Source organism: Acanthochromis polyacanthus, chromosome 23 (genome assembly GCF_021347895.1).
Source record: "Acanthochromis polyacanthus isolate Apoly-LR-REF ecotype Palm Island chromosome 23, KAUST_Apoly_ChrSc, whole genome shotgun sequence".
Classification (NCBI taxonomy): Eukaryota; Metazoa; Chordata; class Actinopteri; family Pomacentridae; genus Acanthochromis; species Acanthochromis polyacanthus.
The window spans coordinates 23,673,244-23,691,637 of record NC_067135.1 but is presented as its reverse complement, the minus strand read 5'-3'; the positions used below and the strand labels follow the sequence as shown (position 1 = coordinate 23,691,637).

The 18,394-nt window shown below is 38.9% G+C and overlaps 1 protein-coding gene and 1 long non-coding RNA gene across 2 annotated transcripts in view; one reads left to right on the top strand and one right to left on the bottom strand.

Annotated features, from left to right (window-relative positions):
* The window catches only part of si:dkey-172j4.3 (diacylglycerol kinase delta), a 112,456-nt gene extending 111,756 nt beyond the window's left edge, over positions 1–700 (bottom strand). The window contains exon 1 of the mRNA XM_051944144.1: positions 352–700. The gene's annotated coding sequence lies outside the window, so the exon portion shown is untranslated. The remainder of the gene's footprint in view (positions 1–351) is intronic.
* On the top strand, positions 410–16,880 carry LOC110957723 (uncharacterized). The gene is made up of 3 exons (XR_002596137.2): positions 410–555; positions 4,498–4,606; positions 15,467–16,880. It is a non-coding gene; the product is annotated as an uncharacterized LOC110957723 (long non-coding RNA).
* The last annotated feature ends 1,514 nt before the right edge of the window (positions 16,881–18,394 follow it).

Here is an 18,394-nt window from a genome sequence, read left to right as displayed (position 1 = left end):
CTCGTTATTGAAACCCGGTGCGCGTCTCCCTCCGCCCCCGGTAACGGCAAACTTACATGTTCAAAAACACGGAATTCACTCAAGAAGACACGGAATTAACGGGAAATGTGGCTGTCAGGTTTGCAGAAAGATCAGAATAAGAAGAGAATGATGAAGAGGAGCGGACGCACAACAGGCTGTCGAGCCTCAGCTTCATCATTCATTCCGTCCACATCTCCGTTTACCGGAGCCACAATAAACACCGACAATCATTTCAACTCCTGCATGCTCGGCTCGGATGTACCGGCGGCCACCGAAGCCCTTGCACACATTACACCCCCTCAGTATCGAGAAAATGTGCACGTTATTTACCTAATTCTGCTTCACCGGGGGTGGACCAGCGGCGGTGTCTGCCGCTTCTGTTGCCCGGCCTGGGTGGCGCGTCGGCCGGCGTCGGGTGCTCGGGGCGGCCGGCGGTCAGAGGCGGCAGCAGCGTGCGGGTCTGTCCGGCGGAGCTGGGCTTGCAGAGAGGAGAGACGCGGTCGTACGCATAGCGCCGGAGCGGATCTGAATCAGGTAGGAAGAGGAGGGGAGGAGGAGGTGGAGGGGGCGACGGAGAGAGAGAGAGAAAGAGAGAGAGAGGCGGGGAGAGAGAGCTCTGAAAGCGGCCGAGCGGAGTCGCCTCGATCCGCTGTTCCGAGGTTAAACGGAGAGCAAATAACGCGCACACGCACGCATGCGCCTGCAAGAAGGAGGGGGAAAAATGGAGCCACAGGCCTGATGCACAAACACAAGACAGTAATTAACAGAGAATCACAGCGCACCTCTGGGCGATTCAGCCAACTTGCAGGAAAAAGATCTGCAAGAATCCAACAAGTCTGGATGGAATCACAGCAATCCCATAATATGCACCATCTCTGTGTGTCAAAGTTATGTCTTTAAAAGTTGATTTCCAATAAAATAATCCATGTTCAGCCACTTAATCCGAGTCTAACAGTGTCGTTTGGCTCAATTATTGCATACATGGTTAATTTAAACATCTGGGAGCTGCAAGAATCCATCAAGTCTGGATGAAATAATGTCAATCCAATACTATACGTCTTCTCTGTGTATCAAACTTACAAACTTACTGTTTTTCAAAGAAATGATCCATTTTCAGTCAATTAATCCATGTCTCACATGTCTCTACAGTGTCTTTTGGCTCAAATTACTGCAAATATGGTTTATTTCACTGCAAAACCCCCAAAAAAAACCAACCTGGAGGAAGAATACACCTGGGAGCTGCAATAATCCATCAAGTGTGGAGGAAATAATAGGAATCCCATAATATGCACCATCTGTGTCAAAGTAAAGTATTTAAAAGTTGATTTCCAATAAAATAATCAATTTTCAGCCAATTAATCCAAAGCTCATATTGTCTTTCGGCTCAAAATGCTGCAAATGAGGTTCATTTCACTGCAAAATTCAACAACAAAACCAACCTGGAGAAAATATCTGCAAGAATTGAAACAAGTCCGAATGAAATAATAGCTGATCTAATCGTATAGTATTAAAACAATCTATTTTTATCCATTGTCAGCCAATTAACCCAAGTCTAACAGTTTGGCTTAAATTTACTGCAAATATGGTTAATTTCAATGCAAAATCCAAAAACAAAATCAACCTGGAGCAAAAAAGATCTAAATGCAGCAAGAACATGTGCTATTTTTCTTTTTTCCCCATTCTTTTAATTTTATTTTTATGCTTATTCTATTACTTGCTAAACATTTGTACATATATCTATCCCGATTTGTTTTATTGATGTTATTTATCTCTAATTTCTTGTTTTTCTTGACGCAGTTTCTTACGTCATTGTTGCACTCGCTGCTCTAAATACCTTTTTAATTGCCCCCAGGGAACAAAAAAAGTTTACAGAATCTGAAGAATCCAACCAGTCTGGATTAAATAAAAGGAAGTGTCTGACGGAAAGCATGAAGCTAAAAATCAAAGCTAATCCCAAGTCCGGCGATGACTACTTTAACCTTCGGACTCTAATAATTAGTGGTGGGACCCGATTAAAAAAAATAATCAAATTAATTAGAGGCTTTGTAATTAATTGTGATTTGTTGCATTTTTGTCAAATAGCAATATTTGACACAATAAGCAAAGTTTTTCAATTCAAATCAATTTTAAATGACAGCCGAATCAATGAACAGACATATGCATGAACTGTTTCATTTGTATTTATCTGCATTTTTCTTCCGTCTACTACATTCACTGATTACTCAAAGTGCAATTATAGCGCTTATATTCAACATTTTAAGACGGATAATGTATTGTAGATTACATGTAGTACCTGGTTGTGCCACAAGGTGGAGCCTCTTACTATTTAATTAGAAGAAAAATGGCAGTTTGTTTGTGTTTTATATTGTATCAACCAGATGAGGTATCACCCTTACTACAGACAGTTCACTTTGGCAAGCAGAGAGCATTGTGGGGGTTTAGCTGGCAAATGCGCACCATGACAAAGGCTTCTATGAAGGTGAATGGCTTCTGGCCAGCGCTCAGGATTTTTGGCTAAAGGAAGTTCTTGGACAACTGCTCCAATAAGGCAACAGTCATGAGAACAAAGCTCCGTTAGCACATGTAAAAGTATCAGTCTTCTTATCGGATGTCAGAGTGATTCATTGATTATTGATTGGCGACGCTGCCAGCTATATCAACCTTTCAAGCCTGCTTCAGTTACAGCAGAATCGTAAAGACGTGGATGACAGTAAATCTCGTCTCTCGTTGTGAAAAGCATCTGTTTTATCAGAACGTGTGCGACAGAATCTTCAGATTCATCTTGGTCTTGTGTAGATGTTTAAATTTACCTCACATGCACCTTTGAGGATGAAAGAAGGATGAATTTTCCTTCAAGTTTGTTACATATGAAACCCTTCTGAAGCTTCAAAGTGAAACATTGCTTCAAGTATATGAAAAACACCACATGGACATGCTAGCAAGGTAAAACATTTGACCTCTACTGGACATATTTCTTCTTGTTGAAGCATTATGTCCTGTTCCTAAGGAAACGTTCGTTCTTACTGTACATGCAGCTGTTTATTTTTATTTTTACCATGTCACACAGACCCAAGAGGCTGCCTTTGTTTTGCCCATTTGAATCAATACAGCCCTCGACAATAGGATTAACAGGCTTTAAACGCGGTTCATAGTCGGCAAAACAAGCTCACCTCAAGGCCCGTTTAACAGCTGCTCTGAAGCTTTCAATCCTATTACATGATTTCCAGTCGTCATGGAAGTTGTGGATGTTTACATTTCCATTTTTTTTTCTTTTCTCACTTTTTGCTCATCTTTAAAAGTGTATCTTTTTAAGTGTCACTGTGTCTTTGGGTTCAGATTTACTGCAAATACGGTCAATTTCACTGCAAAATCCAAAAACAAAACCAACCTGGGGGAAAAAAGATCTGCAAAAATCCAGCAAGTCTGGATGGAAGAACAGGAATCCAATAATCTGGAATTAAACTGCATCATCACCGTATGTCAAAGTTACATATTTAAACTTCATTTTCCAATAAAACAATCTATTTTCATTCATTTTCTGAAAATTAATCAAAGTCTCACAGTGTCTATAGGCTTAAATTTGCTGCAAATGTGGTTAATTTCACTGCAAAATCTAAAACAAAACCAATCTGGAGGAAAAAGATCTGCAAGAATTCAAAAAGTCTGGATGAAACATTAGGAGTCCAGTAATCTGGAATTAAAATGCGTCATCTCTGTGTGTCAAAGTTGTGCATTTAAAAGTTGTTCTCTAATAAAATAATCCATTTTCATCCAATTAATCCAAGTCTCATTGTGTCTTTTGGCTCAAATTTACTGCAAATATGGTTGATTTCACCGCAAAAACCCAAATACAAAATCAACTTGCAGGAAAAAACATCTGAGATCTGCAAGAATCCATCAAGTCTGGATGAAAAAATAGGAATCCAATAATCTAGAATTAAAATGCATCATCACTGTGTGTCAAACTTGCATATTTTAAAGTTGTTTTCGATTAAAACAGCTCATCTTCATCCATTTTCAGCCAGTTAATCAAAGTCTCACAGTGTCTTTTGGCTCCTTAGTTGGCCTAGATACTTCTTGCTTGGCTTTTAAAGTGTATTTTTCAATCAGATCCTTTAAGTCCTGGAGAAATATCGAGGGTTATAAAGCGAGAAGAAGGACAAGTTTTCATTACTTTTCTCTCAAACTTTTTTCTTTTCAAGCTTCGGCCATGAGAAAAAAAAAACACACACTCTTCAGTCTGCACTAAGGTTGCAAAGAGATTTGGTTAAAGGGACTCCAAGCCAAAAACTAACTCCAGGTGCTTTCAGATCTGTTTCCTGTGCTCACAGTTTGATTTTGAGGGATACAAGCTCGAACCTAGAGACCAAACATTCCTCTCACAGGCAGTTACTAATCTATTCAGCCAAAGATGCTGTCCAGACACGCTCTCCAAACTGGCCTTGCACTTAAAACCTGCCCTTTGTTGCCTTTTAGATCTTCAGATCTTCATCCAACCACTGATCTGCGCTCAGATTTCATCTCAGATCAATGGAAGCCAGAGCTCCGGAGTAAGAGAGAGACGTCCTCGTTAACAAGGCAGAGGGTGAGCCACACGACGTGCACACTCATACACGTGCACTAATGCGACGCAAGCACTGGCACCACTCAGTGCAGTTGTAATGTTTACAGTTAATTAAATATTCATGCTGAATTAGCTGCGAGCCTGACAACACTTCATTTACACTGAGAGTGTGTGTGTGTGTGTGTGTGTGTGTGTGTGTGTGTGTGTGTGTGTGTGTGTGTGTGTGTGTGTGTGTGTGTGTGTGTGTGTGTGTGTGTGTGTGTGTTTTTACGCGTTCGCTACTGTCCACAAGTGGCGCGAACAAGGCGGACACGTGCACAGTAACAGACGTACACTCACACCTGCTGAATCCCCTCGACGATCAGGTGATGCTGTTATTTTATTCATCTCTTTCCTCTGGTTGCCCTTGACAACGCGGAGAAGGAAGGGCGAAAGGATGGAGATGAGGGACAGGAGAAAGATGGCCACAGGCACAAAAACTATATATATACATTGTCATTATCGGTGAATCTGTTGATTGTTTTCTTGTTAAATTTTGTGTAAAATGTGAGAAAATTCAGACGGATGCATCTTCCTTTTGACAGTCCAAGGTGACATATTGAGGTGTTGTGTTTTTGACTCTAAAGATGAACTTAAATAGTGAAATATTACAATGTTGGTGATTAATTCCCAGCTCAGCGGTGCATTTTGGCTTGCTTGAGTTTGAGCACCAATGGTGTAAGGAACCACACACATCAGACACCACAGAAAAATTGATATTTTAGGGGAATTGTCCACATATGTGAGCCAAAAGACCTTAATAGCACCATTTGTAAATTTTCAACAAGGAACTACAGCCAGTATGTGTTGCCTAAAGCTATTAAATTTGGTAGGCATATGTAGCTCATCAAGACACATAAAAATGTAATCCCAAAATGTAATGTAAACCCATACCTAATACACAGGTATGAAGTGCAAGTGAAGTGCATTTTTGAGAACTTTGATCGTGCTTCTCAGGGTCGGAGTTCGACAGCATTAGCATTAGCATTAGCATGGATATCTCCATCTTCGGCTTTTGTCTTCTGCTTACTAACATGATCGAAGTGAAGCATGATGTCAGTGGGTGGAGGATCCGAGTATTCAGATCTCAAAATTAATATTCAGATACCACCACAATGACCGAATATTCAGCCCTGTGTATAACTAGCCCGTACATGCTCCAGTCTGCCTGAAACGTTGCAGGTGTGACCAGCCTCTGGCCCTCATCACATCCATAGATTGATAAACATTCACAGTGATAGCGCCACTTGGTGGACAGTTTTGATGGATTGCCATCAAACAGGCCATAGGCCAAAATACACTCTCAGCTGCAGCGCCACCTGGTGGACACGCTTGGATTCACTGACAAGCAAGGATGCGAGGAGCCGTTTAACACCGCTTGCAGCTTTAATTAGTTTTAATTTTCCTGTTATTAGATTGCTCTAATTCCAGGTGCAAAATGAGACAAATCAAGTGCTCAATGTGTTTTTCTTCAAAATTCATTCACACACTAAACAAAAGACATCACAGTTCTCCCGGATTCTAAAAAGGTAGGACACAGAGAGGCGGCAGGAGGGATGCAGTAAAAAAAAAAAAAAAAAGCTGCTCACTTGCTCTCGCTCTCCCGGGGAGATGCTTACAGGTTGTCAAGTTTTCACTCTTCCGCATCCAAGCGGGGCACAGCGTGAGCCGAAATCAGAGCTGAGCAATAAAAGAAACAGAAAACAGAGAGATAATTAACAGCTCTGTGTTATGAATCAAACTCAGAGCAAATTACTGCACCGTTCATCATCATCATGCCGACACAAACACACCGTCACACATCTAATCTGTCACATGTAGTCATACCTTATATTTATCTCCTTAAAGGTCCCCTGTATAGATGGAGTAGAAAATTCATAATTATGCTTTCATTAAGTGTATAATCACCCGATATCTGCTTCCTTAGTATAAAGTGTCATCAGCTAGAAGGAGTGTTGCTGCTCTGTCTTTAAACAGCAGCACCGAACTTTCAACAGCATTAGCTAACACAATGTAGCATTAGAACACAGGAGTGATGGTTGCTGGAAATGTTCCTCTGTACTCCTATGGAGATATTCCATTAAAAATCAGTTGTTTCCATCTAGAAGAGTCATTTATCACATTAACAATGTCTAGATTGGATTTCTGATTAATTTAATGTTATCTTCACTGAAAAAAAAGGTTTTCATTCAAAAATCCAAACTTTTCTTAGTGACCCCAAACTGCTGAATGGTAGCGTACATGTGCCGGATCAGCGTAAGGCTGCCACACTGCTAGTTTTGCTCATCATGAAACCTGGAAAAGGTTAAATGTACCAGTGCTAATTAGTGAATTTTGCCAGCATCGAAGAGAGCTGTTTATTGTTTTTATGCTAATGTAGCTAGCTGCTGCACAGAGAGTACAGTTTACACATCTTTTTGTCCAACTCCTGGCAAGAATGTAAAGACTCTCTAATCTGTAAAGACTGTTTGTACACCAAATATGCAATCAGTACATTTAGTCATCAAAACGGCATGTAGTTTTTATTTAAAATCAAGGAAAGGTGAATTATAAATACCTACATGCAACCAGAAACTTCAACTTTATCGTCATTCACCATTGTACATAGTATACAGTTAAACAAAATGACGTTTCTCTCATTTATTGAGAGATAAAAGTGTTAATACTGTAAGAAACTTAAAATAAATGCAAGGTCAATTTAAAAAATACAAGCATATATCAGACACAGTCGTACTCGCTAGTGGGGTCGCAAATTGGCAAAATCAATGTGACTGCAGTAATCAGTTATTATACACCATATAATGTACATTAGTCTTGACTGATCAGTTATTATGCTAATTATACATAATATAGTCCAAAATATGGACGTCTTGAATTAGGAGCAATACTTTTCAGTTAGCCAGTTAGCTAAAATAGCCGCATTTTTCTTGCAAATGCAGTTTCATAGAGTGAATACAAAGCAGAAAAAGTTGCAATATGTTATTAAATGTGCAGTGTGTAGGCTTTAGTAGCAACAACTGATTAGCCACAACATTCATGTCCAATTATGTACGAAAACCAGAGTTTGGTTTCTCCATTCTGGGCATTGTTAGCGCTTTAGCAACTTTGTCATCTTTACATAGCCCTGTAATGATGAATCCATCGACTTTATGAACAAACTTTAGCTACCATCCATGGAGGACAGTCAATCCAGTTTCTCTGTATCTGTGTCTGACTTAGAACTGAATGATTGTATTAAACTTTATCTGAGTGAATTTTATCAGCTCAGCCTTTGTCTTTAACTCATGCATTGGCATCTTTGTCGAAACCACATCAGGGTTTTAAAATCAGTATTTTAGTCTTTAGTCTAGACATTGTTAATATGGTAAATGACTATCCTAGCTGGAAATGGCTGATTTTTAATGGGATATCTCTATAGGGGTACAGAGGAACATTTCCAGCAACCATCACTCCTGTGTTCTAATGCTACATTGCGTTAGCTAATGGTGTTGAAAGGCTAACTGATGATTAGAAAATCCTTGTGCAGTTATGTTAGCACATGAATAAAAGTGTGAGTTTTCATGGAAACATGAAATTGTCTGGGTGAACCCAAACTTTTGAACAGTAATGTGTACATTTGTCCTATTTAACTCTCTGCAAAAGAAAAACGGAGGAGTCAAACGTTTCCGCTGAAGCCAAATTATCATAGACACAAATATAATCAGGGAAGCCTGTCTGATGCTACAGACAAATCTAATGACACAGATGGGAAATGCCATAATCCCGCTCTAATCCTATACTGTCATTCATGTTCTCACCACCCACAGCCAAACCACACACCTGCCACACATCGAAGCAGCACAAGGAGCGCTACATCAGATCTGAAAATAAGATGGTGCACACAAATACTGAAAATGAGTCATTTTGGAGAGTTCACAGATGTCATTATTTCCTTTTATAGTCTCACAGTCATTACACAAGTAAAGTCTCTTTTCTATTCCTGACCACCTCCACAATTTCTAATCAGCAGTTTTGCTTGAAACTAAAAGAATTGTGCTCAGTAAGGGCTTCCAAGACAGAATTATTTGAACCGAATACTCGATGTCAAAAAATAAGACAGCAGGTATTACCTTTCTGTGCACAAACCAGAAATGAATGGAGCCTTTCAACACTTAATGTAGCAGAAAATGTTAAAACTGGTTTACATGCACTGCGCTCTCAGATGATCTAAATTCAATTCATATTCAGTCATCTACCATCACAAATAATAACAAAACCAACATTTGTGACTAGCGGTTAAATAACAATTTAAACACTCTTAATTTCTAATCAGTTGCTAACTCAGTTAATTAACTACTTAATTGGCTAGCTGACAACCAAATGACCAGTCGTTTATCACGTGTTTATGTCTAATCTTAAAATATGAACATGAGATATGGGTCGCTGCAATTTCAAATAATCCACGTACACGTACTAAAACATGCAGTTGTTGTGTAAATGTTCTTGTCCTGAGACCAAACAAACTAGGAAAAAGAATGTTTGAAAATATTTTTAGAAACACCAAAATAAGTCTGAAGTTCCCCTTAAATATCATTTTCTGTTGTTTTCTCTTGACCAAATTGAATCTCAAATAAAACAGTTAAATGACATTTTTTGTCTTTCCATTGATGTCTCCTGTAATTGTGGAACATTTCTTCATCAACATATTTTAAATAATATTTATTATGCAACAGCCTGTTAGCGTAACCTTTATAGCTGCTAGAAGAAGAAACATTGTCAGCCTTGGTTTGAATGTCTCACTCTACCTCATAATATCAGAATAAGACACATTCCTTTTACTTTTTCTTGACTGTTTTCCATCAGTCCAGTTTGTCCTCTTGGTCAGCAGTAACTGCTAGCTAAATATCTAGCTTCTACTGCTGAGAAAAGCTAACATTAGCATGGATTAGCAAGCCTGTTACTGTGATTAGAGTAGGGTTTAGCAACAACCAATTAAACACGGAATAAAACGGTACCATTGATATGTCAGCTTAGCCAATCAAGCCTTTGACAGTTTAATTACTTATTATTGATGAATATGGTGCAGAGAATTGTAAGAGAGAACGTTTATTTCAAAAATGTTGAAGCCCAAATGTCCTCTAATTCTGGAATGACTCAAATAATGAACTGTCCTGAACTGTTTAAAATGCATTAATTATGGAAAATACATTTAACTGTAATCATATTATAGTTATAAAGTCAGATTGTTATAAGTATACATTCATAGAAGCTGAAATTGCATGACATCTACTTAATAGCATAAACACTACTGGTTCTACTGGTTTTAGAGCTGACCTCCTCGTTAACTGCGAGACTCGGGGGGGGGGGGGGGGGGCGGTTAACAGACTTGAAAGAAGCACCAAAGTGCCCTTAAAAGGTCCAGAAAGGTCGTTAATGGGACGGAAGGACGCCACTTCGATTGATCTGGAATTGAACCCGGGTCTTATTGATCGAATAATTAGAGGAGATGAAGAGATAAGTGAAAGATGAACGGTGCAGCAGGTAATCCGATCTCCACTAATCCAGCATCGAGCTCATCACGCTTCATTAAATTCATATTAGCAGCCCTCATGATGCATGCAGCTCATTCATTTACTGCATGTGGGTCTATGTATATATGCACCATGTGTTTACTATGCTGCCACCTAGTGATTTATTCCATTAAAAGAAATGATCACGAAGATGAGTCCTGCACACTCGAGGTTCATTTTAAAGAAATGGAAAAAAGGGGAAAGAGGAAACAGAAAAGGGAGAAAAAGAACCGGTTATTGGAGGCATGAAAAGCGGCGGTGAAATCAAAATGATAAGCGCTTTAAGAGCATTAATTATTAAGTGCAGTCTGCAGCTTTCCCTTTGATCAGAGGGACGGAGTAATCAGGCGAACGCTAATGAGGCCGGGGATGGGAGGAAGGGGGACTGAGAGACACCGAGAGGCAGAAGAGAAAGAGAGGAAGATGGAGGTAAGACAGGGCAGAGAGGAGGAAGAGATAAAAGGAGGAGAAAGAAACAAGAGGAAGAATATTCCTTCATTATTCATCACCAGGATGTCTGACTGTGATAAGGATCGGAGTGATTTGTTGGATCGAAAGATTCAAATGCCAGCTTCTTAATGCAGTTACCAAACAGTCAATAAATTACGTGGCGTAAACCTGAATGTTTTAAGGACTGGCCCATCCTGATGCACAGTACAACACATTTTAAGAATTAAACCACATCAGTCAAATATAATCCAGATGTTAGTGTTATTGGAAGGACTCACTTTGCTGCTCTGCACTGAAAAATGGCGTCGACATTAGACAAACAGGACACTGCAACCGGCTGCTAGTTAGTCTAGCGTAGTATAAAGTCAAGTTAAAAATGTGTTAATTAGAGAGCTTTAGATCTCTCCTTTTGGACAGAACAAGTCAAGCTGTTTCCATGTATCCATTATCTATACACTTATTACTCCTTATTAGGGTCATGGGGGTGTGACTTAGGGTGAAGGCAGCCGTCTATCACAGGGCTACATATACAGACAAACAATCACACTGACCTTCACACCCACGCCCACTCTTACAGACAATTTATAGATATCAGTTAACCTCAGCATGTTTTTGGACTGTGGCATGCACAGGGAGAACATGCAACTCCATGCAGAAAGATCCTACGAATCGCAAACTAAGACTCTTCTTCAAGGCGAAAGTGCTAACCACTAAGTCACTGTGCAGCCCAAAGCTGTTTCCCCTTTCTTTAACGTCTCAAAGCTAACCTATGCTAACCAGCTGCTGGCTCCTGGTCCAAACTATTTTCAGATTTTCATTTACTATCCCTGAGACACTCGTAACCCCCTCGTCCCCACCTCACCCCAACCGGTCGAGGCAGATGGCCGTCTTCCCTGAGCCTGGTACTGTCTGAGGTTTCTTTCCTCTACCTATTCTAGGAGGATTTTCTTTTTTGTTCTTTCCCATCGTTGCTCATAGGGAATCAAAAGGCAACTTTGGACTGTTGGGTTTTCTCTGTTCACAGTTTGGAAGATCTGTACCTTACTATGCTCGGAACTTTGAGATGTCAAGGTCCTTTAGTATCTGTTTGTATCTCATTTCCTGTCTATGCGGGTTAAAACACAAAGGTGTATTCAAAATAAAACCAAAGAAGAGACTTTAAAATGCTCAAAAAATTAAAATATAAACACGTACAACTGGAAATCTGCCTGATGATATATTGCAATTAGATGCCTCAGAAAGTCATGACAAGTTCATACTAAGAAGAGAGAAAACAAGAAAGAAGACAAAGCAAGATAAAGAAGGTAGAAAAACATACAGAGGTGAAGATAAAGCAAAGAAAGTGACAGATAAAGAGAAAAAAAGTGAGTGCCTTCAGCCCTCTGCGATCTATTGAAGCTATAATACCACCATGGAATACATAGATCAGGAACATTTGAGTCATCCGCTATTTGAAGTCTGCTCTAATGCAGCAGGTCGGCTTTGAACAGCCACAAGTACCAGAAGACACGTCAAACTTTAGTACATCACACAGGAGAAATTAGTGCTCTGTGAGGGTCATTTAGAAATCCACAACGCAAGCAAAAAAAGAGAGGAAAACAAAAAGGCCATTGTTTGTTTGATGGACCCGGCTCGTCACCATATTGGTTTCCATGAGAACACGAGGCCGAGCGAACAGGTGGCAACCTCAAAGAGCTCAGCTTCCTGTTAGCTTCCAGCACCAGGCTCTATGGACGCAAACACAGAGCTGCTAATGAAGCAACGGGCCGCGACAAAAACACTCACTGAGGCCAACAGGCTGCTGAGTTGAAGACGTTCTGATAATGTACGAGAAACATGTTGGTTAGTGCAGTTTAGGATATTAGAAGTGGGGAAATCTGGAAATTTCAGTGCACAAACACAAGTTTTCAGACCATTTTAAACCCTCAAGAGTTAAATAAAATTCCAGAATATTACAATAACACACAAAAAATCTTGAAAATCTTAGTTGATATAATAATAATCATTTCATATTTTTTTCATTTGGCCTGTAAAATGTCAGAAAACAATGAAAAAATGTTCATCAGTGGTTCCAGCTAGAAGATGTGTTCCTCAAATGATCCATTTACTGTCACAGAGGAGTAAATAACCCGGAAAATATTCACATTTTAATCGATGAAACGTTAATTAGACATAGATGGAGACTAAATTAATAGCTGACAACTGATCCATACAGCGTGGCAGCTCCATTTTAAATAACGTAACACCCATTAAATCAAAACAATGATAACTGTCGCTATAAGAACAGAATAGTACTCTTACAACTCAGCTAAGTCTCAGATAAAAATTCACAAATTGTCAAAATTAAAATCTAAATATTCATTTACTACAGGGACAATGGCATCAGACACCAGCAGCATCTTGGATGTTTGGTCCTGAAATTGGTGGATTTCACCAAGTTGGTTGGTCAACCTTCGAAAACGAGGCATTATGCTGAATTTTGCAGTTACCAAAAATGACGACAGCATGTGCAGAGGTTCAGAACACAACCTGAGGTCTGGGTTAATGCGGTCAGAAATGTGACTGTACGGGGTGTTGCAGTCAGAATTTTCAGCTGGAACATTCAACATTCCAACATCCCAGTTTAAAGTGAACACACCATTAACTAGACGAGCCCTCAGTCGAGGGCAGAACCACACCCATGCATGATACTCTGTATCAATTTTGATCATCTTACGTATATCCCTTCCTACTTGATCTGCTGACCTGTAACTCCACAACTGAGCAGGGGACCTTAGACTGATCTCCAGTGCCAAGTTTGATTATCCTGACTTCAGCACTTGCAGAGATATCGGACCGGACATACACACATACATACTTACCCAGCCAGATACCGAAGCGAATGCAGTAACCCCGCTGACGTACGTCAAGCGTGGTTAATGATAGGGTCATTCCGTGTGGTTTCACCAGATGGTGGTTGCCATGTAGAGCATGTATGTTTTGTTCTTTTTGAAATATTAGTTGTTAAAGGTGACTACCTTCAAAAAGTGTAATGGTATAACTTAGGTATACCTAAGTTATAACTTAGGTATAGGTTCTTTTGCTTGTAACATGACATTGTACAATTAAATTTAACATGTTTAATCCCACTGCACTGATACTGTAAAATTCAACATTATTGTTGTATTCTTAAATTAATCAACCTTAAACTACTACACAGCTCCCTGAATTCAAGTTAGTACATGTAATTTGTATGTGTATGTTATAATTACATGGATGCATTGCAAATGTCAGCAACACCCCCAAGGAATATCTGGTCATTTCACCTGGAATGACCCGATAGCAGCATCTACAGTCTCAGTTAACTCCCAAATTTATAAATATACTCAATAATAATTCAACAGTTTTTAAGATAACTGCTCAAAATTCTGACTTTTTCCATGTAAATTTCTGCTTTTAGGTTTTAATAAATCATTAAAAACACAAAAACAATATTGCATCTCCTTAAGAATAATCTTTGAAAAAGCTTGTAATATTATATGTTTTGTGTTTTTAGTCAGAAAATGGTGAAATCTACCTCCAACTCCAAGATAGCTGGTCAGCAGTAGTCTAACACTGTTCGGAGGGTTTTTGTACTGTCATTTTCTTACAAAACGAAAAGAGAAATAAACACCTAAAACAGAGATCAATAATGATGGAGTTGGTGGAATCCACCAATTTAGGGACCAAACATCCAAGATGCTGCTGGTGTCTGATGCCATTGTCCCTGTAGTAAATGAATATTTTGATTTTAATTTGCACAATCTACAAGTTTTCATGGAGACTTGGCTAAGACTATTATTTGTTCTTATATAGCTACAGTTAGCATTGTTTTGATTTAATGGGTGTTAACGATATTTAAAATGGAGATGCCATGCTGTATGGACGAGTTGTCAACCATTAAATTAACCTCCATCGTTGTCTAATACGCATTTGACTAATTAAAACGTGAATATTTTCCGGGTTATTCACTCCTCTTGATGAACATTTTTCACCATCTTCTGACATTTTACAGAGCAAACAACAAAAAGATGAATCAAGAAAATAATTTAGTGAATGTGAAACTCACCTCAGACTGTCAAGGTTTTAATAAAATGTGTGATTAAATGATTATTTATTGTATTTATTGGAATATTTGGCAATTTTAGTCTGGAAACTCTGCAAATGAAACCACAACGCCGTGTTTTCTAGTGACTGGGATGGATCTCAAACTGTTGTAGTGGTTTTTTGCCAAACCTCTGGTGGGAAATTAATTCACTGAGTGATTCAATAAAGCAGCAACAGCAGCGTAAATAGTAGCAATTGCATTAATTCCACTGTTGCTCCACTTCTAAACCACAGAAACACTATCGGCTGCTCTATACGCCAATTCAAAGTTCATTTTTTCTCTCAGTTCCCCCGAGATTAGTCCCTATCAGAACAAATCTGTTACAAAGTCAGATTGTTTTACTCTCTGCTTCCTATTTTCCAGCTTTAGAATTCCTACAGAAGCATTTCTGTCTTTTCCATTGAGTGCTAATTCTCTGTAAACATCTAACACATCTAAGCATTCGATCCATCAGACGTGTCGGCGGTGAGACAATCAGACAATAATGGAGCAGAAATTAGCACCAAGCTGCAGGGAAACGCCTGGTGTTAAATGACACGGCACAATTTATGCTCCCTTTGTGAAACTTTAACCAATACGACCTCCAGAGACGCGTACATGAAGGAGATTTCTCAAAATGTCAGCATAAGACATTCAGATTTGTATTCAGTAAATGCTGCTGAGTTAACATCAATAATAATGATGTGACGTTCTTCTTCTTCTCTTGCCTCACTCCAGGGAAAACAACTAAATGACGTCCCTGAAGCTGTTGGCGCTGATGGATGGAAATGAGGCAGCATGTGACTAATCCCTGGACTGCTTTGGATGAGGTCTTTGTGAAGGTTAAAAAAAAGACTCACATGGAAGTGCAAAAGGGAAACATCACAGATTTTACACATCAAAGTCTGTTCAAAACATGTATGAAGCTTTCAGCCGCAAGAGGCTACATTAGCCGCTGCTAACAAAACATAGTAGTGGACAAAAGTTTTCAAACATCCCATACATTTGTGAAATATGGCATTAAGAATCACTCTGAGGTCTTCAAGTGCAGTTTCTTTTGGGATTGTCACATTCGAAAATACATAAGAAATTTTGAGAATTGGGTCATTTTGGTAGCAGTGATCCACTAATGAAGGTCCTGCTTTTAATTAAAAGACACAATTTTTGTTGCCGTGCTTCATGTCCATAGAAAACCAGCACATCTGAAAATTCTTCAAAGACAAAAATGGATAAAACAAGGAATCTAATGCAGGAAACACAACTAAAGATACATATTCTCAGCCAGGAAGGTACAGCTGCCACCAGATAGCCAGGAAGTGCAGATGCAGTCCTTCATCATTTGGATACACTCTGCAGAAATACAGATGAACCAACAGCGTGAAAGATAAACCAAGATCTGGGCGTCAAAGGGTTCTTCAGGAAGAAATGACTGCATCCTGATCCACATGTGCAGAGAAAACCACTCAGTGACATCACAGGAGCTTCAGCAGCAGTGGTCAAACCAATCTGGTGTCCAGTGTTCCACCTGCATTAAATGTGATCAGCTTTTAGATGATGGCTTAACGTCCTACAAGGCTGTCAAGAAGCCCCTGATCAATGACAGAGAGAGGTTAGCCCATCGCAAGCACACAAGAACTGGACAGTCAGGAACTGGAAGAGAATCAGATGAGTCAGATGAGTCCAGTTTCCAGCTTTATCTTCCTCCTGCTAATGTGAGGGTACAAAGACGACCAGGCGAAGCGTCATCTCCAGCTTGTACAGTACCTACTGTCAGGCATGGTGGAGGCAGTATCATGGTTTGGGGATGCAGAGTGCTGCTGGTGTTGGTCGTCTCACATTGAACTCTGCCAAGTATTGTGTCATTGTCCAAACCCACTGCTCCCTTCTGCACATGCTCTGTTCCATGGACATCGTGATCAAATCCCATTATGTATTAAATACTTAACTGTGCATATTAAGGACAGAAAAATAATCATTTTGCAGATTGTATATGTGTGTATAGAAATATCATGTTATGTGTTAATTATGTATAATAAAGACAGAAAAATTGTATTTCTAATTGTCATTGTGCCAAATATGTTTGTAAATGTGGAAAAATCACATCATGTATTAATTAAAGATGTATAATAAAGACAGATTTTTTTCATTTTCATTGTGATTTTGCAGATTGCGTATGTATATATAGTAATATCACTTTATATGTTAATTAATGTGTTAATTATGTATCTAAAAACCGAAAAAAGTTGTTTTTAATTGTCATTGTGCAGAATATATATGTAATTATAGAAAAAATACATAATGTATTAATTAATTATGCATAATAAAGATGGGAAAAAATAACTGTAATTTTGCAGATTTTATATGTGTATTTAAAAAAATACATTATGTATTAATTATGTATCTTAAAAACAGAAAAATTTAATAATTGTCACTTTGCACTTAATATGTATATATATATTTAAATAGTTTCCACATCAAAATCTTCATTGTTCTGTTTTACTGCATTCAAATCAGCTCAAAAAATCCACATTTTCCAAATATCCTCAGTTATTTTTGGTATTATGCACTCTTTTGAAACATTACAGTGTTCACTGTTTAAGAATGTTCTTTTCAGGCACCCTTACTGCCAGACTTTCATTCTATTTTCAAGAGTAATATGCTTTGTATTGAGGTTTTGGTGTGAGACTGCTCTGTCCTAGCCATGAAGGAGAAGCACTGTGAAGCAAAAACATATAAATAAAAAACTATTTACTGAAGTTTGCCAATCATTAGACAGCCGAAGCTAGAGGATGATTAATGAGACCGTCTGAATCGTCTTTAGTTGACTCTTGAGATTTCAAGGCTCTTCGTGTTTTATCCTAACAGACGTCAAATGTCAGACGGAGCTTGAATGGGAATCACTGAGAAAAAAAGAAAATGAGCCTTTTCATAAAACACACAACAACAGGGTTGCTCCATTTCGATGACACCAACACCCACACTCACAGAATCATCATTTAAATGACGAACGGAGAATATTAGCAGCAAAAGTTGTGGACTCCAGTGCAGTTTGTGTGTGTGAAAGTTGCACGATACCAAATAACGAGGAGTTTCTGAGGTGTAGGTGTGCAGCATCGGTGTTATGTAACCGGGGACGACGGGGCGGCGGTGTAGGTGTGTGTTGCTGCATGGACGTCCACATGTCACACACCAATTAGAGGCACCAGAAAGTTGATAATTAAAGCAGGAGGAGGAACATCTGGGCCGTTATGCAAGCAACAACTGTGGGGTTTTTTTGGTTTTAATTGTGAGAATTGTGCGTGTCGGTGCAAAAAGGCATGATGTGTGACACAGATCATCACGGCTTCCCACAACAAGAAGCTCATCAGCAAACCGATGAGTATGGAGCAGGTGGAGAGATGGTGGAGAAATGAGAATAAAAGATCAAGATAGTAATATTTCAGACCATATGGGGCAAGACACATTCATATCTGATAAATACTGACAAATTCAATGAAATATGCTGCTTCCTATTTAAAATGATTAAACTTCTCATTTGCAGATACCACAGAGCAAAGTACATAATGCTGAATTTATTTGAAAATGAGGTTCACAAGATTCATTTATCAGATTACGGGTGTGTCACTAGAATCCACATTACATAAACAGACATAATTAAAAGTTTAT